Consider the following 22,822-nt stretch of genomic DNA (forward strand, 5'->3'; position numbering starts at 1 on the left):
AGCTGAAATTTGGATGATTTCTGTTATTAGGATGATAGGTCACTGGCACAGGCTGCTGTTGTTGCTGATAATTATTCACATACTGAACAGATTCGTTGACAAGAGAATACTGATCCGTAGCATGAGAACCTGCACAAAGCTCACAAACCATAGCTATTTGACTTGGAGCTGGGCTGCAATAGCGGTGGCTGCATCAACTTCCAGAATACCTGCTACCTTGCCTGATGTCATCCTCTGAGTTGGGTTTTGATGCTCATTTACAGCCATCGTCTCGATAAGATTATACGCCTCAGTATAGCTTTTAGCCCATAAGGCTCCTCCAGCTGTTGCATCGAGCATGGGCCGAGATTGGGCCCCCAAACCATTATAGAAACCAGTGATCACCATCCAATCCGGCATTCCATGATGTGGACATTTTCTCAACATTTCCTTGTAGCGTTCTCAAGCCTCGCACATAGATTCTGTAGGTTGCTGCGCAAACTGAGTAAGAGCACTCCTCATAGCAGCAGTCTTTGCCATTGGATAAAACTTCACCAGAAACTTTTGCGCAAGATCTTGCCACGTAGTGATGGACCCAGCTGGTTCAGAATGTAACCAGTCTTTAGCCTTATCCCTCAGTGAGAATGGGAAAAGCCTCAACTTGATAGCCTCATCAGTCATGCCATTATACTTAAAAGTGCTGCAGATCTCGACAAAATTCCTTATGTGCATGTTGGGGTCTTCAGTTGCCGCTCCTCCAAAAGAAACAGAATTCTGCACCATCTGAATAGTGCCCGGCTTGATTTCAAAGGTGTTAGCTTGAATAGCCGGATGAAGGATGCTTGACTGAATGTCATCAATTTTAGGCCGAGAAAAATCCATAAGAGCTGGATCAGCTTGAACAATACGATCTCCCATGTTTACTGGTTCTTTCTGCTCAGTTCCTGAATCCAAATCCTCAAAATCTAACTTCTCCGGAATATCAAGAACTTCGTCTGTCTCCTCAGCTGTATCTAAAGTCCTCTTGCGAGCACGAGAACGAGTTTGCCTAAACGCTTGCTAAAGTACCTGAAACACAACCGAAAAGAGTAAGTAACTACTACGTCCTAATCACTGAGTCCTAATGACCAATGATGGTAAGTACATAAACTAAACAAATATACCGAGTCCCCAGCAGCGGCGCCAAAAACTTGTTAGGGCGAAAACACGCGCTAATATTCATGCAAGTATACGCGTTCGCAAGTAATATAGAATATTTTCTAGTTCGTTCCCTCAGAGACTCAGACTAAATTATTGTCTAATTAAACTCACTCACCAATGTATGATTACTTCTCAATGTTAAGATAATAACACTTAAAATTGTTGATTAAATATTAACTATAATTAACTACTTAATTAACCACTTAACTAACACTTCAATTTATCAATAATAAAACACTCATGAGATCACAACTTCATTATTACTTCCTTCTATAGCCATTGTTATTACCTTTAGCATGTGACAGTGATGATATTAATCGAATAACACGAAACTGATAAAAGCCAACTTTCATTGTACTAATACCATTCTACCAAGCATCCACAATTAAGATAGAAGTTGAATAGTCATCAATTATGTTGAGTTCCTATATGTCTACAGAAATTGACAACACAACGATTTAAGCACAAGTTATTCCTTTTGATTACATAGGGCAAATAAAACTGTTAGAGTTACCCACTAATCATGCACAACGTACATGAACCTATGCTAGCATGGCAAGTTCTAAATCTCAAGATCCACCGTCGCTTCACAAGAGATTAACACCCTATCTTATATGTTCGCGACGCACATAAGACGAATACGCACAACCAATACTAGATATCATGCAATCATCACACACTAAAGTATTAAACAATTAACTAAAGAATTCCATAATAAATCTGTTGCAACCCCATGATCACGATTAGCCCATAATAGAACTTATCGCCATCATGGGTTCATATGAAATCATGACAAACAAACACAAGAAAATAATAACTAAACTAATTATATTAAAACAGAGTACGTCACAAAAGTAAATAAGTCAAAGCAAGAAAACTAGCATCCAACGTTACAACGAAACAAGAATCACAAGAAAATATGCTTCCCCTTCGTTGCGGTGTGCTAAATCGGTCTTCTTCCTTATCTCCTTCGCTTCTTGCGTAAAACACAATCTAAAACATAATCCCCTTAATACTCTCTGTGAAAACGTCTCAAATCTACCTATATAATAGTCCCATAAAACTCAGATTACATAGAATTGGAAGCCAAACAGAAGTAGAAGTCTAAAATAATTTATCTTTTTCCCCGACCCTGCGCGGCCGCTCAACATAGCTGCGCGGGCGCGCAGGTTGCTGCGCGGTCGCTCAGCATTGCTGCGCGGGCGCGCAGGCCTCTACTGGAAAAAATCCAGGTTTGCTCCGTTTCTTCGCCGTAATCTGCCCATTCCTTTCCTCTCGCAATGGTGAACACATGCCAAGGCTTATTCTTGATGATTCCTCCCCCGAAATGCAACTAATACCCTGAAATGCATAAACACTAGAAAAACGCATCAAATACACAAAATACTTGATTTCAAGACACCAATTTAAGTCATTTTAAGACGTTCTAAGTGGTATAAAATGCCACTTATCAGCGATCAGTCCTTGAGAAGGACAAGCTGACAGGAACAAACTTCCTTGACTGGAAGAGGAACTTGATGATTGTCTTCAAACAAGAGCGCAAGCTCTATGTAATAGATATCCCTCGTCCTGCACCTCTCCCTGAAGGAGCATATCATGCTCAACATTATATTTATTAGAAAAATATCGATGATGGCACAGATGTTCAATGTCTCATATTGGCGACCATGAGTGCTGAACTTCAAAAACAACATTAGAATATGGATTCTTATGATATTATTGAGCACCTTAAATGTATGTTTGAAGGATAGGCTTGTCAGGAGAGGTTTGATACTTTCAGATCGTTGCATGCATGTAATCAGGGAGAACATGATCCGGTTATACCGCATGTTCTAAGGATGATAGGGTATATTGAGTACCTTGCCAAGTTGGGTGCCCCGATTGCTGTGGAGCACCATATTGATCTATTTTTGCAATCTTTAAACAACAGCTATTCTCAATTTATGATGAATTACAATATGAATGAGATAGATAAGAACTCCACTGAATTGTTGGCTATGTTGAAAACTGTTGAGACCAACGTTCAGAAGGCGTCCCCTGCTCCCATGTTGATGGTGAATAAGGGAAAGGCCAAAGGAAAGGGTAAATGAAAATGCAAGAGGAAGATGGGATCTAAATCTAATGCCAATCCGAAACCTGATCCGACCAAGGCTTTGAAGCCTAAAGGTGGTGTTCCAAAGGTTGGTGATTGTCACTATTGCAATAAACCAGGTTATTGGAAGAGGAACTGTCATGCTTATTTGGAGGATCTGAAGAAGAAGAAAGCTGCTGTTGCTGCTTCTGATTTAGGTATTTATGTTATAGAAGTCAATTTGTCTACTTCTACATCTTGGGTATTAGATACTGGATGTGGTTCTCACATTTATATAAATATGCAGGAATTGTTGGGAAGTAGGACATTAGCGAAGGGATAAGTCGACCTACGAGTTGAAAATGGAGCAAAGTTTGCTGCTTTAGCTGTAGGGACTTGTCATTTATCGTTGCCCACTAGGCTTTTTTTAGAACTAGATAACTATTTTTACATGATTTCGATTTGCAGAAACATTATTTTGGTTTCTTGTTTGGACAAGAAAGGTTTCTCGTTTTTGATTCAGAACAATAGTTGTGCCTTTTCATTCAATAATGTTACCTATGGGGTTGCACGTTTGTTTAATGGTTTATATGTTCTTGATTTAGATATTCCTGTCTATAACATAAATAATGATAATAAACGTATTAAGTTGAAAGACTCAAATCAAACATACCTTTGGCATTGTCGTTTAGGTCACATAAATTAGAAACACATTTCCAAATTATATAAAGATGGTTACTTGGATAAGTTTGATTTTGAATCATACAAAGAATGCAATTATTGTCTCATTGGCAAAATGGCTAAATCTCCTTTTACCGGACAAGGTGAAAGGGACACCGAACGATTAGGACTTATACATAGTGTTGTATGTGGTCCAATGCATACGATGGCTAGAGGTGGCTTTTACTACTTCATTACATTTACTGACGATTTCAGTAGATATGGATATGTGTATCTTTTGAAGAACAAATTGATTCTTTTGAAAAGTTTAAAGAATACAAGGCCGAAGTGGAAAAGCAAACAGGGGAAAGTATAAAAGTTTTACGATCAGATCATGGAGGAGAATATTTAAGGCTCGAGTTTAAAGGTTTCTTGAAGGAGTGTGATATCGTATCACAGTTTACTCATCCTGGAACGCCTCAATGGAATGGAGTTTCTGAGAGGAGAAATCGTACCTTGTTGGACATGGTGCGATCAATGATGAGTCTAGAAGATCTTCCAATAAGTTTCTGGGGTTATGCTCTAGAAATGGCTGCATATACACTAAACCGAGTTCCAACTAAATCGGTTCAAAAGACTCCATATGAGATATGGACTGAGAAACTTCACAGTATGTCATTTATGAAAGTATTGGGATGCGAAGCGTTTGTGAAACGCTTGGTGTCTGACAAGCTGGGACCAAAATTGGATAAATGTTATTTTGTGGGATATCCTGAAGAAACTAAAGGGTACAGTTTCTATAATCCTACGGTGAACAAAGTGTTTGTTGCTCGAACCGCTATATTTCTTGAAAGAGAGTTACTTTTCAAGAAAATTAGTGGGAGGACTATAGATCTCAATAAAGATCGAGTTGTACAAAATAACATTGAACCAGAGTTGGAAAGTGGGCAGGAAGTGCATCAAGATGTTCCTGCTCCGGAAACACAGGTTGTTCATAGATCTAGTAGGGCTCGTCATGAGCTAGAGAGATATTATGAATTTTTCTTGACTCAAGATGATGTAATGCTCATAGACAATGATGAGCCTCTTACCTACCAAGAAGCTATGAACAGTCCAGACTCCGAGAGATGGCTAGAGGCCACGAAATCCGAAATGGAATCCATGTATCAAAATATAGTATGTATCAAGTGGATTTTCAAGAAGAAAACTGACATGGATGAGAAGTACAGACCTATAAAGCACGACTAGTGGCAAAAGGTTTCAAATAAATTCATGGTATAGACTATAATGAGATTCTTTCACCAGTTGCTATGGTCAAGTTCATCAGGATTTTACTAGCAATAGCTTGTTACTACGACTATGAGATTTGTCAAATGGATGTCAAAACCGCTTTCTTAAACGGGAGCCTTGAAGAGGATGTATACAGAATACAACTATTCGCTCTAAAATACACGGGAAAATACAATCAAGCGCATGTGATCACAAGTAGTATAAGATATAAGACAAGTTCATTCCCACAGGGACTGGTTTAGGTTAAGTTCAGATTATGTACTTATGCAACAATGTATGGTTATCGTTCAATGCTAAGACAAATAACAAATTGAGTTTTGAATTAACTAAGAGATTATACTAATTAACATTAACTAAGTGAATTAAGATTGAATTACTTATATGAGAATAAACATGGGATTCTAACTTCATTAAATACTTCATTCAAAGTTATGTTCTTTATACCTAGCACGTGATGGTGATGACAACTAATCAGATAACACGAAACTAGTATACGCTAACTTTCGTTATACGTATACCCTACTATCAAACATCTACAATTAAATAGAAGTTGAATATATACCAATTATGCTTAGTCCCTATATGTCTAGACAGATTGAAAACATAATGGTTTAAGAGCAAGTTATCTATCGTGATTACATAGGGTGAAAGATGGTTAAAATTACTCATGAATCATGCATAAAAAATATACATGAACCTATGCTAGCATGGCAAGTTCTAAACCTCTATATTCACTTTCGCTTTAATAGAGATTAACAAACAATCTTAGATGTTAGCTATGCATCAAAGACGAATAAGAACAACCAAACTAGGAAATCATAAATCACCACACACGAAGGATTATAAAACAATTAACTATTGAAATCCATAAATAAATCCGTCCATGACAACGATTAGTTCATAATCGAACTCATCGTCACCATAGTTTCCAATGAAAACATGATAATAAACAATATAAGAGTACTAGGGTTCAAGGATAAATCGAAAACAAGCACCCAAGTATCAACTATATTGAAGAATATAAAAGTCTTCTCCTCCGTAGCCGTCTTGTGCTCTCCAGGTCTTCTCAATGATTTCCCTTAGCTCCTCCTTTTTAAAAACGAATTATTATTGGCTTATATATGCTTCTGGATGACCTGGGCCCTCAAAATCATCAAATTTAAGTAGAAACAGGATTCTGGTGCAGGCATCTGGCGCGGCCGCCCCGCATCCTGTGCGGGCGCACGCAAATTCTGCTTTTCTGGCGCGGCCGCCCGGCATCCCCGCGCGGGCGCGCCAAGCTTCTGGATTTTTCTACAATTTCTTGTTTCTGCTATAACTTGAGTTCTGTTCGTCAGATTTCAATTAATCAATAGTCCACGCGAAGCTATCAAGATGCTCTTCAAAATGAGAATGACCTAGGCTTCCAATTCTGATCTCTTCTCAGCATTTTTCCTTGAAAAATTCATTTATTCATCCAACTAATGCCTGTAATGCAAAAACACAAAAACACATAAAAAATACCAATAACTTGAGTCCAAAACACCAACTTAAGCCTGTAATGAAGCGTTTCAAGTAGATATAAAATCCACTTATCAACAACCTGAGGGTTTTTCGATCCCAAGTTTGCTAATATGGTCTGGAAGTTGCTTCGATCTATTTATGGATTGAAGCAAGCCTCAAGGAGATGGAATCATCATTTTGATGAAGAAGCAAATTTATACATATATGAATTTATACCTAATGAACAGTCAAAGAATTTGGCTTTATTCAAAAAGAAGATGAACCATGTGTTTACAAGAAGGTTAGTGGGAGTCATGTGGCATTTCTAGTACTATATGTAGATGACATATTACTTATAGGGAATGACATACCTTCTCTATAGGCTGTTAAGACTTGGTTGGGAAATAGTTTCTCGATGAAGGACTTAGGCGATGCTACCTATATATTAGGGATCAAGATCTATTCAGATAGATCAAGGAAATTAGTCGGCCTAAGTCAGAGTACATACATTAACAAAGTATTGCATCGTTTTGGGATGCAAGAGGCAAAAAGAGGATATGTCCCAATGTCTCATGGGATATTGATCTTGTAATATCCGGGATATATCGTGTAATTATTTTTTCTATTAAATAATTATTATATGTGTTTCGTATCTATTCTGTGAATTAATTGTTAAGTGTTAAATGTGTTTGGATGTTTAAAAATAATATTAATTGAGTATTTTATATTTTATATGTCCAAAATAAAATATTGATACTTGTCATATCTTTCTATTTATTTTTATGTTGATTTAAGAATTTATAGGAATCATATGAATTTTATAAAATCTTTTTCCGGGTATTTAAAATCTATTTTATAAAATCGGGAACCAACCGACGTCATCCGATGTTATGTTTTTAGAACCCGAAACTCTTCCGAGAACTCCTTCCTAACCTAATTGCAATATTCCGAGCATTTTCCATGTTTCGACTTTTTCGATCCGGCGTACGGTTTGTCTTGCGCGGGTCCCGACGCAACATTTTTGATACATTATTCGTTTCGGTAAATCAATAAAACTCGTATTTTCGATAAATGGGAGCTTTTTATTAAACTATCACAATTATCACTTCGTAATACGTGTAACCAGGCGCTGAGACCAAGACCGCAGTACAAATTGTACTAATTTGGATAATTATCCCGAAAACCGGTACCGTTTGGATCAGTTTTTCAAGGTTGCCGGAAAACCTCGCCGGATTCTGGATTTTCCAGATTCTGACGGGTTGTTCTTGGCAACCCGAAACATTCTTGGCAACCCGTTTTGTTTATATTTTTGACCCGGTTTTGATCTAAAAAGTTCCTAAATCAGAAATGTTTTTGGCAGATTTGCAAATTAGTACCTGAAAGTTTCTGAAACTTTCAGGAACTGGATTTCTGTTTTAAAATCTTTTAAAAACTAGATTTCTTTTATAAAATCATTTCTAGAATTGATTTTATTTTCAAAAAAATTCCGAAAATCATTTATTTTAATTCGAAAATTTATTTTTAATTTAAAAATAAATCTAAATTACTGAATTAATTAATTTTAATTAATAATTAATAATTAATTGATTAATTGATCAATTAATTTAGATATTAATTGATTAATTAGTTTAATTATTTATGAATTGATTTTAATTGATTATTTAATTGGATTTAATTATTTAAAAATGATTTAAAATTCTGAAAAATAATTTCGAGCTTTAAAATATTATTTTAAATTATTTTCAAGGTTCGATAATTATTATAAAATTGTTTTGAAGCCAGAATTGGCCAGCTACACCCTGTTTATTACTCCGAAACTGATCCAATGACCCGTTTTAATTCCGAAAATGTTTTCAAAATCATTTTAAATACCCGAAAGCCTGTTTATGACCCGAGACTTCTTTATAAATGATATGTCATTGATTATTTGACGTGTTATGTGTTATATGTGACTTGCTGGTTGACTGTCGGTCTATATGTTCAGTGATTACTCGTTTATCGCATAACTTTCAATCCGTTAATCGAATTTGGGTGAAACGAAGGGTAGCTAGAAGTATATGTCGAATATAATTGTATGAGTTAAATATTGATAGATACTTATAATGCCTAGCAGAGTAAGCAAGGCGTAGTAAAGGGAAGCAGGTGATCAGAAAATGGAATTGACATATAGAAAATACAACAAGTGATCAGAAAGTAGAATCGAGGCATAGGAAAAGTAGAAAAGTGGCTGTTGAAGAGAGTTATTTGACGAATACAAGTGAAATTGGAATCGATTGTGATAAGGAAAGTACTTCCAAACCTTTATCGAGATATAATGCAGATATTTCTAAAATTTTCTCGTAACATATTGTTAAGTATTCAAAATAGCTCTGTTTTATATTGTAAATACTTTGAATCCTTCAGCCCTGAACTTGAGCCACATCATTTGATCTTTGAGCCGCAAAAGCCTTATTCCTTGTGAACCATTTTTTGTTGATTTACCAGATAATAAACCACACAAATGCGATACAACCCCATAAATATATAAACATCATATACCAAACACTGGAACAACATTGTTTAAACATATAGAAACTTTTACACTCAACCATACCTTGTGATATCAAAGTACTAAAACCTTGTAAAAACATTATCCATCTAATACCCGATTATCCTTCAGGCTGGAGGCCACTTCTTTTATATACTTTGACATACCCTTTTGATATCCTTGAATTTTCACCATGTTTTATACAAATGTTTTATTGTTATTGATTATGATCCGGTTTTATTGAATTATATTGTTTATCATATTGAACTGCTTTAGAATTGGATAGTTTTCTTTATGTGTCCAGATTCATGGTCAGACCATATCGATGGTCAAGTTAGGCCAATGTGTGCCTTGGATCCAGTTGTTAGAGCAGTGCTGTGTGCTTTGCTCGGGGTTAGTGCGTGACTGATCAGCAGCCTAACCTGGGTTTTAAAAACTTAAAATGAATATCCAATTCTATTGGTTGTTTAACGAGAAACTTGATTGCTTTGAATCATCCCGTTTGTTCATTGTTTAACTTCAGTTATTGCTATTATAACTTGCTGAGCTAGTAGCTCACTCTTGCGAATCTTTTATATATATTTTACAGTTAAGAAGGATACGGTTGATATCGAGGTTTCCCAGTTCAATGTACGAGCTAGGATTCCAGATTGAGTTGGATCGAGCTAGCAGGAGCTTTCTACGGTAGTGAGATAGTAAGATTGTAAGAATAATTTCATTATCAGTCGTAAGTTAAATTAGTTGGGATTTGGTTAAGGTTGTGGCTTATTTTCATACTTTAACCTGTTGCGATCCGTGGTTATGTGAAGCAGGGTCATTGCAAATAATATTTCATATACAGGTTTATATTTTGTGTTGTAGACCCCTAACTTTTGACCCGGGTTTGGAGGGCGCCACAGGTTGGTATCAGAGCTACATGTTATAAGTCACTGAAACAAGCCTAGATTATCGGGATTGGGTAGAGGGTTAAGATTAGGAATATGAAGTAGAAAGATAAGTCATCGTGAGGTTGAGTGCGACTGTATAATATGTATCCGGCACGGTTCGTGTTGTGATTCGGGATTCTTAACTAGCGATGTGATATCCAGGCAACGACAATGGCGGATCTTGATTTCCCGGTATCACCCGATCGTTTGGAGCTTTCCGTTTAAGGATCGTTATTTTCTCTCGGATTTGATTTGCACTTTGTTCTTCCATCGGTATTAATGGTATTACCTTCTGTTATGACAGCCGCACCTCTTCAAGTTAATCTACGCTATTTTACCACCTCTTGATATGGAACGACCTATTTAGGAACCTCCATTTATTTATTCCTATTTTACTGGATATTCGGCTATGAGTGTATCTCTTCAGATTACCCTACGTCCTGTTCTATGTCCTCAGTTTAAAACCTATCTTATGGAGCAACAGTATTTATAAGGATGGATTCAATAGCTACAGCAAATGGTTAATGCATGAGATATTAATAAAGGTGAGAAGAAGTTTAAAGAGAAGATTCAAGTGCTCCGGAGGATAGTTGTTGTCAGGATAAAAGAAGCCATTAGTAAGTAGTCCATCCATGACTAGCTTGTGGAATAGACTAGAGGAATTTTGAAAGCATCAGATAGAAAAATATAGATCTGGAATTTTCATAGAATTAGATGATGGTGCTATGATAAATGTAATATATAAGCAGTAATGTGACGTGACATAAACAGACTTTGTTTTATGAAATAGACTTGTTGGCTGTTAGATAGACCTGTTCCACTTAATAACTGCAAAGATGATGATAGGTGTACTACTAGTATGGGAGCTTTAGCTACGAATAAGACAATATGCAACGATAGCTGAAGTTTTCATCGATTAAGGAAGGTAATAGACCCAATGAAGGAAAGGAGATAAATGGAAGTGAATGTACCCATGTGTGATCATTTCTTTAATTTGGTATCTGGTTATAGGAAGGACAACAACCAACTCATATAGTAAGGACAACCGGAGGTGTGATTTTCAAAATTTCCAAAATTTTTAACAAGTTTTCGAAAAAGATTTTCCTTACAAAATTTCTAAACACCTCTTTGGAATAAAATAAGCTTTAAACATTGGTTGTCAAGTTACTACTTGAGTTTATTGTTTGTTAGGAAGACCCGGATTACCGGAAGGATGCTGTTTCAGACTTAATAGTGCTAATTCAGAGAACGAGGTAACCTGCGATTATGAAGGAGTTGATTATTCCTAATAGTAAGGTGTAATAACAACAGAACCAATATACGGAGTAACTATTCATCCAATTACTGGGATTATCAGAGTTCAAGGAATTCATTGATTAAACAGAAGATGAGCATGATCGAAGAAGATTGGGGAGATTTCCAGACTTTTCTAAAAGAAGAATATTATTAATAAAAAGATCGCTAAGTTGAATGATTCATGGTTATTTTATATTAAAAAGAGGAAACTCAAGGTTATCTGATAAGAACGCCATTTTGATCGAACTGTTACTGTAATATCCGGGATATATCGTGTAATTATTTTTGCTATTATATAATTATTATGTGTGTTCAGTATCTATTCTGTGAGCTAATTGTTAAGTGTTATCTATACTTGAATATTCAAAAATAATATTAATAGAGTATTTTAATTTTTATATGTCCAAAATAAAATATAGATAATTGTCATATCTTCCTAATTATTTTTATGTTGGTTTATGGATTTATAAGAATCATATGAAATTTCTAAAATCTTTTTCCGGGTAATTAAAATCTATTTTATAAAAACGGGAACCAACCGACGTCACCCGTTGTTACGTTTTTAGAACCCGAAACTCTTTCGAGAACTCCTTCCTAACCTAATTATAATATTTCGAGCATTTTCCATGTTTCGACTTTTTCGATCCGGCGTACGGTTTGTCCTGCGCTGGTTCCGGCGCAACATTTTCAATACAATATTCGTTTCGGTAAATCAATAAAACCCGTATTTTCGATAAACGGGAGCTTTTTATTAAACTATCACAATTATCACTTCGTAATACGTGTAACCAGGCGCTGAGACCAAGACCGCAGTACAAATTGTACTGATTTGGATAATTATCCCGAAAACCGATACCGTTTGGATCAGTTTTTACAAATAAACGTACCGTTTTATATCCGGAATGATCCAACGGGATACTAATTTTCCGTAATTATAAATAGCCTTTTACCGTAATTTATTTCGTATCAAAATCATTTGCAGACAGATAATTATATAATTTTCAGAGAAAAACCCTAATTTCCTAAAACTGTTCTAAGAATCAAACAAGCATTTGGAGGTGTTATTGAATTCAGTTTGGAAAGCTCGAGTAACCAATCTGAAGGTCTTGAAGTGCTCTACCAGATTCTGTAATCCATACACCTGCAGAAATCAAGGTTATTTTTCTAAAAATTTATTTATTTTCGAATTTATTTTATTAAAAATATGAATTTTTGTTCGGATAATTGTTTGTATGATTTGATGATTGCATGTTGTAGAGCTTGTTTTCCTGATGATTTTCATATGTCATATGTCTGATTTGGAGTTCAATAACATGTTCAAATTTGAGTTTGATTTTCGAATTTTAAAATTAGGGTTTATAACTCGTATGAATGTTCTTAATTGAAATTTGGGGGTTTCTTATTCTGTGATAGGTTCATGTTGTGTTATAGTGGGTTGTGTTCTCTGTGAAATTTGCAATCTAGTCGTATAAGTTTCATGAACCAACGAGGTCTGTAGAGAAGGGAGTTGTGTTTTGAAGTTTTCCGATGTTCGCCGGAAACTGGAAAATTTCACGGCCAAATTCCGGCCAACTCAGGGATTGTTAGGATGAATTGATTGCATGGTTGTGTTCCTGGTGTTGTGTAGATGTGATCTGGAGGTGATGGTGGCCTGAGCATCCCTGGAACGTGTTCTCCGGCCATCCCCGACTTTTTCCGGCGACTGGACTGCAAAATTGCAGTTTGGTCCCTGCAGTTTTGAAAACGATGCAGTTTGGTCCCTGTAGTTTCCAGACTTTGCAAAAATTGGATTTCTGTTTTAAAAATGTTTAAAAATCATATTTCCTATTTATTTTTATTATAAAAATTCGTTTTTAATTTCTGAAAATTCTAAAAAAATTATTATTTTAATTCTGAATTTTTTTTTTAATTCACAAATAAATCTAAATTAATTAGTTAATTAATTTCAGTTAATTTCTAATTGATTAATTGGTCAATTAATTCGAAAATTAATTGATTAATTAATTTAATTAATTATTAATTGATTTTAGTTAATTATTTAATTAGATTTAATTATTTAAAAATGATTTAAAAATTCTGAAAAATAGTTTCGAGCTTTCAAATATTATTCCAAATTATTTCCAAGGCTCGATAATTATTCTTAAATTATTTCGGAGCCAGAATTGGCCAACCGAACCCTGTTTATTAACTCGAAATTGATCCAACGACCCGGTTTAATTCCGAAAAATGTTTTAAAAATCATTTTAAATACCAGAAAGCCTATTTATGACCCGAGACTTCTTTATAAATAATATATCATTGATTACGTGATGTATTATGTGCTATATGTGACTTGTTAATTGACTATCGGTCTATATATTCGGTGTTTACTTGATTATTGCATAACTTTCAATCCGTTAATCGGATTTGGGTAAAACGAAGGGCAGATAGAAGTATGTGTTAAATAGAACTCTATGAGTTGATCATTGACAAATGCTTATGATATGTAAGCAGAAGAGGCAAGGCATAGGAAAGGGAAACAGAGAATTAAGGAGTAAGACGCTTGAGATTGGAAATGAGTGCAGTGTAGTAAGCTAATATCAGGCAAGTGTTCTGAACTTTCTCGAGATATTGTAGTATTTGCTAGTCATGTTGATATTGCAAGTGCTTTGAAGCACTGAAACCTAAACTCTGATTCCAGTTATTGTTCTTGAGCCATAAACCTTATTCTTTCTAGACCATTGATTGTTGTATACCCAAACACGAACCTCAAGTATACGATACTATTCCACAAATACATGCAAACAAAATCCCAAACACTGAACTGAATTACTTGTACATTCAATCATTGTATCCTATGCATTGAAAGCCTAAATCTTTGAAATCCTGAAATGTTGATTCCTTTGTTATCCAATTCTTTCATTACCCAGCATCCAAGTTTTTAAATTGCCTTATTGATCCTTACAAGGATTGAAACCTTTTCATTGTTAAACATTTATTATTGTTAATGATTTCGGTTAATTGTTTATTATTGCATATTCTGTTATTATGTTAGAATTGGATTGGTTTTTATAAAATTGTGGACCAGATTCGTTGTCAGACCATATAATGGTCAAGTTAGGCCAATGTGTGCCTTGGATCCAGTAGTTAGGGCAATGCTGTGTGCCTTGCTCGGGGTTAGTGCGTGACTGATCAGCAGCCTAACCTTGGTTTTTAAATTAAAAGTATAATATCCAATTCTAAATCATAATCCATTGTTCACTTGATATCATAATCATATTCACCTGATGATCATTATTCTCAGTTTTGTCATTGTGACTTGCTGAGCTAGTTAGCTCATTGGTGCGATGTTGTTTATATTATTTCCAGTTAAAAAGGAACTAGTTGGTAGCAAGGATCCCCGGTCCAGCGCGAGAGCTAGGGGTTCAGGTTGAGAAAGCTAAGCTAGAAGGCTTCTTTTGGGATAATTTAAGTTTGTAAAAGTTTGTAATAATGTTTAATACTTAGTTTGAGTTTGAAATAGTTGGGATTTGAACGGTTTGTAATATATTAGTGTGTTTGGCTTGTGTGCATACTTTAACCTGTTGCAGTCCGTGGTGGTTGGTAAGTAGGGTCACTGCATATATTATTATTATCTTTATTAATGTTATAAGCAGGTTATAAATAAGGTGTGTGTGGACCCCAAACTTCTTACCCGGGTTTGGAGGGCGCCACAGGTTTGGTATCAGAGCTACAGGTTATAAGTCACTGACACAAGCCTAGGTTGACGGGAATGGGTAGAGGGATAGGATTAGAAGTAAGGTATAGGATGATAGAACGTCGAGAGGTTGAGTGTTATGGTATAACCGATATTAGTATAGTTTGCGTCATGGTACGAGATTCTTATATTACGATATGATTTCAGATAGCAGAGATGGCCGACTCTTTTATTCCCGTATCAGCTGATCACTCAGAGCCTTCAGTTGGAGTACCAGCATCAGATCCACGTCCTGTGATTCCACCAGCATTGGCTATTCTACCTCCACCGGTGTTGCAGCCCGTACCATTGCAGGCTATTCCACCTCCAGGCATGAGGCCACCTGTTAGAGGACCCCCACCTGCTGATTCAGGCTTTACTAGTCATTCAGTCACAGGAGTACCTTTCCGGTTCTCTTCCTATCCTGTCCCATATCATCAGTTTGAGGCTTTCCTTATGGAGCAGCGATTCCTACAGGGTCAGATCCAGGAGTTATTGCATATCATGCGTACCAGAGAGATGGGGAGTGGTGAGAGGCGACTTAGGGAGAGGCTTCAGGCGTTTCGTAGAGCAGCTGCTGTGAGGATTGCTGAGGTTACACATGAGGACATCACCCCTGATTTCCTAGTGGAGTGGGCTAAGTGGGTTCTAGAGGAGCTTGAGGAGATAGGAGGTCCAGATTTGCCATGAGTTAGAGATTCTGGGATGGAGATGCTGAGCAGTGTTGTTATGGTTATGTAGTATGTACAGTAGTGTGTAGTGTGTATCAGTAGACTCTTGAGTTGTATTTATAGACTAGCGATGCTGACTAGTGAGTAGGTTGTTGTACCCTTTTTGCTTTTACTTTCGAAGCGTCTTTACGCTTGTACTACCTAAAACTTTTGATCTATATATCAGTACCTTTTTCCTTTCCAACACTGTCATTTACTTTATTGCACCTGTTTTACTTTACCTTATTTATTGCACCAGTATACCCTGTGATACCATGTACCCTGTTTTCCATAACTGTTTATATTCTGTAAAGAAGCATGCAATTTGCTTAGTTACAACTATTTTCAAAAAGAAATATTCCTATTTTACAAAACTTTTCTTTTATATAAAGATTTAATTCAAAAGCTAAATAAATTGATTGATTCTTTACAGAAAATGCCTCCCAGAAGAAATACCCGCACCAACACCCAAAATGAAGAAACCAACAACAACAATAATAACAACCAAGATGATACAAACCAGAATGTGAACCCAGGACCCGTGGACCCAGCAATAGCCCAGATTCTTCAAATCTTGGCCCAACAAACAGTTCACCTGGCACAACAACAACAGAGACAGACCAATCCCCAGGTAACTTTCAAAACTTTCCAGGCAGTAAACCCACCAGAATTCAAGGGTTCCTTAAAACCAATTGAAGCAAATGTGTGGTTAAAGGAAATAGAGAAGGCATTTGCCTTGGTAAAAGTGAAAGAGGAGCAGAAGGTTGAATTTGCAAGTTACTATCTGAAGAATGAGGCCACCTATTGGTGGGAAATGGTGAAGACGTTGGAAAGCACAGATGTTATTACTTGGGAAAGGTTTAAGGAATTGTTTTTAGAAAAGTATTTTCCTCAGTTTGTTCAGGATCAAATGGAGCTGAAGTTTTTAGAATTAAAGCAAGGGAACATGTCGGTAACAGATTATGAAGGGAAGTTTGAGGAATTGTCAAGGTATGTGCCGTCGTATGTTGATACTGATAGAAAGAAAGCTAAGAGATTCCAGCAAGGCTTGAAGCCATGGATCAGAGGGAAGCTAGCTATTTTTGAATTGGATACCTATGTCGGGGTTGTACAGAAAGCTATGATCGCAGAGACGGAGAGTGAGATGTTCCAGAAAGAAAAGGAAAGCAAGAAAAGGAAAGTTGAGGGAAGTGAGGATCAGTCACAAACAGGGAAGTTTCCAAATTTTAAGAAGGGCAAGTTTCAGCCAGGGAGAAATTTTAATTTCAGGAGACAAAATGCAGGAGACGGAGGCCAGGGCAATCGTCCAGCTAATGTGAATCAGCCGAATCAATTGAGATTAACTTTTCCAAATTGTCAAGTATGTGGAAAGAAGCATGGGGGAGTTTGTAACAAGTTGAATGTGGTATGTTTTAAATGCAACCAGAAAGGGCACTACTCGAGGGAGTGCCGAAATCAGCCAGCAAGAGAGCCAGCAAATATGGATCAGCCTATCCAGAATCCAGCAGTGAAGGTTCCAGCCATTGGATTAACATGCTTTAAATGTGGGAAGCCAGGACATATAGCCAGGGATTGCAAGACACCAGCCCCAGTCAGTAATGCATTAAGGATTATGGGATCCACCCCAACAGTGAATGAGACTCCGAGGACTAGAGTTTTTGACATGTCGGTGAAGGATGCGATCCAGGATGCGGATGTCGTGGCAGGTACGCTTAATGTGAATTCTTTATGTGCCAAAGTGTTAATAGATTCGAGAGCAACTCGATCGTTTGTTTCACAAGATTTTGTTAGTAAGTTAAATTGTCCAGTTGGGTATTTAAATGAAATAATTATTGTGGAATTAGCAAATGAAGAACGTGTAACTGTTAACCAAGTTTATGGGAATTGTGAGATTGAGATTTCTGGTAGTAAGTTTTGTGTAGATTTGGTACCGTTTAAGTTAGGAGAATTTGACGTTATATTATGGATGGATTGGTTATCTAAGCATGATACTCAGATAGATTGTCGAAATAAGAAAGTAATGGTAAAAATGCCAGACAAAAGGATAGTAACGTTCAAGGGACAAAAACAAGTAAAGAAGTTCTTAACGATGATTCAAGCCAAGAAGTTACTACGGCAAGGATGTGAGCATTTCGTAGCATACGTGATTGACAGAAGTCAGGAGCCAGCAAAACTTGAAAATATTCCAGTAGTGAATGAATTCCCAGACGTATTTCCCGACGAGTTACCAGGACTTCCTCCAGATAGAGAAATTGAATTTGCAATCGACTTAGCACTTGGAACCGAACCAGTATCCAAGGACCCGTATAGAATGGCGCCCGTTGAGATGAATGAGTTAGCACAGCAATTACAAGAGCTGTTAGAGAAAGGAGTAATCAGACCCAGCGTATCCCCGTGGGGTGCACCGGTATTATTTGTCAAGAAGAAGGATGGAAGCATGAGACTGTACATCGACTATAGGGAGCTCAACAAGTTGACAATCAAGAATAAGTATTCATTACCCAGAATTGATGATTTGTTTGACCAATTGAAGGGAGGCAAGTATTTCTCCAAAATCGATTTAAGATCGGGATATCATCAACTGAGGATCAAACCAGAAGATATACCAAGACAACTTTCAGAACAAGGTATGGACATTACGAGTTTTTAGTGATGTCTTTTGGATTGACCAACGCCCCAGCAGCGTTTATGTACCTGATGAACAGAATTTTCAAGGAATATTTGGACAAGTTCGTTATAGTATTTATAGACGATATTTTGATCTATTCAAAGACGGAGGAGGATCATGCAGAAAATTTAAGGACAGCTTTGGAGATTTTAAGGAAAAAGAAGTTATATGCTAAATTGTCGAAGTGTGAGTTTTGGCTACAGGAAGTTCAGTTCTTAGGACACATAGTCAGTAATGAAGGGATCAAAGTGGACCCGGCAAAGATCGAGGCAATTACGAATTGGGAAAGACCGAGAACACCCACTGAGGTAAGAAGTTTCTTGGGATTGGCAGGATATTATCGACGATTCGTTCAGAATTTCTCAAGAATTGCAACACCATTGACAAAGCTTACACGAAAGAATGAAAAGTTTATATGGAATGACAAGTGAGAAGAAAGTTTTCAGGAATTAAAGCGGAGATTAATCACGGCACCTGTTTTGTCACTTCCAGACGATCAAGGGAATTTCGTAATTTATAGCGATGCTTCTTACAAAGGATTAGGATGTGTTCTTATGCAGCACGACAAGGTGATTGCGTATGCGTCAAGGCAATTGAAACCACACGAACATAAGTACCCTACTCATGATTTGGAGTTAGCAGCCATAGTATTTGCTTTGAAGATTTGGAGATATTATTTGTATGGAGAAAAATGTGAGATTTTCACGGATCATAAAAGTTTGAAATATATATTTACCCAGAAGGAACTTAATATGAGACAAAGGAGATGGTTAGAATTGATCAAGGATTATGATTGCTCGATTAATTATCATCCCGGTAAGGCGAACGTTGTAGCAGATGCGTTAAGTCGGAAGAAAAGTTTAAATGTGTCATCCGTACCTGAAGAGATATATAAAGAATTTAAAAAATTAGAATTGGAGATTAGAATTTGCAAGCCTGAGGAAGCAAAAGTGTACGGTATGATTTTCCAATCGGAGTTATTGGAGAAAATAAAGAAATGCCAGAAAGAGGTAATGGATCAAGATATAAATAGTTTGGTAGGTGAGGAATTATGCACGAAACAAGATGATCAAGGTATTCTTAGGTTTTCTTCACGAATTTGGATTCCACCAGTAATGGAGCTGAAAAATGAAATTTTACAAGAGGCACATAGTTCAAGATATTCCATCCATCCAGGGAGTACCAAAATGTACAGAGATTTAAAGAAGAATTATTGGTGGCCAGATATGAAGAGGGAAAGTGCGGAATGGGTTAGCAAATGCTATACCTGTCAGAGAGTTAAAGCAGAACATCAGAGACCAAGCGGATTGCTACAGCCATTGGAGATTCCAGAATGGAAGTGGGAACATATTACCATGGATTTCATAGTTGGATTACCAAGGACAAGGACTAATCATGATGCCATTTGGGTTATAGTAGATAGACTTACCAAGTCAGCTCATTTTCTGCCTATAAATGAAAGATTTTCGCTCGACGAGTTAGTTCATATGTACTTGAAAGAGATCGTAGTTCGTCATGGAGTTCCAGTGTCTATCGTATCAGATAGAGATCCAAGATTTAATTCAAGATTTTGGAAGAGTTTTCAAGAATGTTTGGGAACAAGATTGAATATGAGTACGGCCTATCACCCCCAAACGAATGGCCAAAGTGAAAGAACGATCCAGACAATCGAGGACATGCTACGTGTTTGTGCTATTGATTTCAAAGGAAGTTGGGACGAGCATTTACCCCTGGTAGAGTTCGCCTATAACAACAGGTATCACGCCAGTATTGGGATGCCACCTTATGAAGCCCTTTATGCACGCAAATGTAGATCTCCAGTATATTGGGACGAAGTAGGAGAACGCAAAATACTCGGACCTGAATTGGTGCAGCAGACAAAGGAGGTTGTTGAAATTATCCAGAAAAGATTAATAGTCGCACAAGATCGTCAGAGGAAATATGCAGACCAGTCAAGAAAATACATGGAATTTAAAGAAGGAAGCTTGGTATTATTGAAAGTATCACCGTGGAAAGGACTAACGAGGTTTGGGAAGAAAGGGAAGCTAAACCCAAGATATGTCGGACCTTTTGAAATCCTAAAGCGTATTGGCAAGGTAGCTTACGAGTTGGCGTTACCTCCGCACATGGAGCACATTCACAATGTTTTTCACATATCAATGCTTAAGAAATATAATCCAGACTCCAGGCATGTAATAGAATATGAGCCAATAGAACTTCAAGCAGATTTATCATATATAGAGAGTCCGATAGAGATTCTAGAGGAAAGAGAGAAAGTATTGAGAAATAAAGTGGTAAAGTTAGTAAAAGTATTGTGGAGAAACCCAAAGGTTGAAGAGTCAACCTGGGAGTTAGAAAGTGATATGAGAGAAAAGTACCCTCATTTATTTTCTTAGAGATTCTGAGGACGGAATCCTTTTAAGGGGGGAAGGATGTAATATCCAGGATATATCGTGTAATTATTTTTGCTATTATATAATTATTATGTGTGTTCATTCAGTATCTATTCTATGAGCTAATTGTTAAGTGTTATCTATACTTGAATATTCCAAAATAATATTAATTGAGTATTTTATTTTTATATATCCAAAATAAAATATAGATAATTGTCATATCTTCCTAATTATTTTTATGTTGGTTTATGGATTTATAAGAATTATATGAAATTTCTAAAATCTTTTTTCGGGTAATTAAAATCTATTTTATAAAAACGGGAACCAACCGACGTCACCCGTTGTTACGTTTTTGAAACCCAAAACTCTTCCGAGAACTCCTTCCTAACCTAATTGTAATATTTCGAGCATTTTCCATGTTTTGACTTTTTCGATCCGGCGTACGGTTTGTCCTGCGCGGGTCCCGACGCAACATTTTCGATACAATATTCGTTTCGGTAAATCAATAAAACCCGTATTTTCGATAAACGAGAGCTTTTTATTAAACTATCACAATTATCACTTCGTAATACGTGTAACCAGGCGCTGAGACCAAGACCACAGTACAAATTGTACTGATTTGGATAATTATCCCGAAAACCGATACCGTTTGGATCAGTTTTTACAAATAAACGTACCGTTTTATATCCGGAATGATCCAACGGGATACTAATTTTCCATAATTATAAATAGCCTTTTACCGTAATTTATTTCGTATCAAAATCATTTGCAGACAGATAATTATATAATTTTCAGAGAAAAACCCTAATTTCCTAAAACTGTTCTAAGAATCAAACAAGCATTTGGAGGTGTTATTGAATTCAGTTTGGAAAGCTCGAGTAACCAATCTGAAGGTCTTGAAGAGCTCTACCAGATTCTGTAATCCATACACCTGCAGAAATCAAGGTTATTTTTCTAAAAATTTAATTATTTTCGAATTTATTTTATTAAAAATATGAATTTTTGTTCGGATGATTGTTTGTATGATTTGATGATTGCATGTTGTAGAGCTTGTTTTCCTGATGATTTTCATATGTCATACGTCTGATTTGGAGTTCAATAACATGTTCAAATTTGAGTTTGATTTTCGAATTTTAAAATTATGATTTATAACCCGTATGAATGTTCTTAATTGAAATTTGGGGGTTTCTTATTCTGTGATAGGTTGATGTTGTGTTATAGTGGGTTGTGTTCTCTGTGAAATTTGCAATCTAGTCGTATAAGTTTCATGAACCAACGAGGTCTGTAGAGAAGGGAGTTGTGTTTTGAAGTTTTCCGATGTTCGCTGGAAACTGGAAAATTTCACGGCCAAATTCCGGCCAACTCAGGGATTGTTAGGATGAATTGATTGCACGGTTGTGTTCCTGGTGTTGTGTAGATGTGATTTGGAGGTGATGGTGGCCTGAGCATCCCTGGAACGTGTTCTCCGGCCATCCCCAACTTTTTCCGGCGACTGGACTGCAAAATTGCAGTTTGGTCCCTGCAGTTTTGAAAACGATGCAGTTTGGTCCCTTTAGTTTCTAGACTTTGCAAAAATTGGATTTCTGTTTTAAAAATGTTTAAAAATCATATTTCCTATTTATTTTTATTATAAAAATTCGTTTTTAATTTCTGAAAATTCTAAAAAAATTATTATTTTAATTCTGAAAATTATTTTTAATTCACAAATAAATCTAAATTAATTAGTTAATTAATTTCAGTTAATTTCTAATTGATTAATTGGTCAATTAATTCGAAAATTAATTGATTAATTAATTTAATTAATTATTAATTGATTTTAATTAATTATTTATTTAGATTTAATTATTTAAAAATGATTTAAAAATTCTGAAAAATAGTTTCGAGCTTTAAATATTTTTCTAAATT

The 22,822-nt window shown here is 36.2% G+C and overlaps 1 non-coding gene across 1 annotated transcript; it reads left to right on the forward strand.

The window, feature by feature from the left end:
• The first annotated feature begins 397 nt into the window (after positions 1–397).
• Positions 398–504, forward strand: LOC141662788 (small nucleolar RNA R71). The gene has a single exon (XR_012550882.1). It is a non-coding gene; the product is annotated as a small nucleolar RNA R71 (small nucleolar RNA).
• Positions 505–22,822: the final 22,318 nt, after the last annotated feature.

The sequence above is a fragment of the Apium graveolens genome, chromosome 5, assembly GCF_009905375.1.
Source record: "Apium graveolens cultivar Ventura chromosome 5, ASM990537v1, whole genome shotgun sequence".
Lineage (NCBI taxonomy): Eukaryota > Viridiplantae > Streptophyta > Magnoliopsida > Apiales > Apiaceae > Apium > Apium graveolens.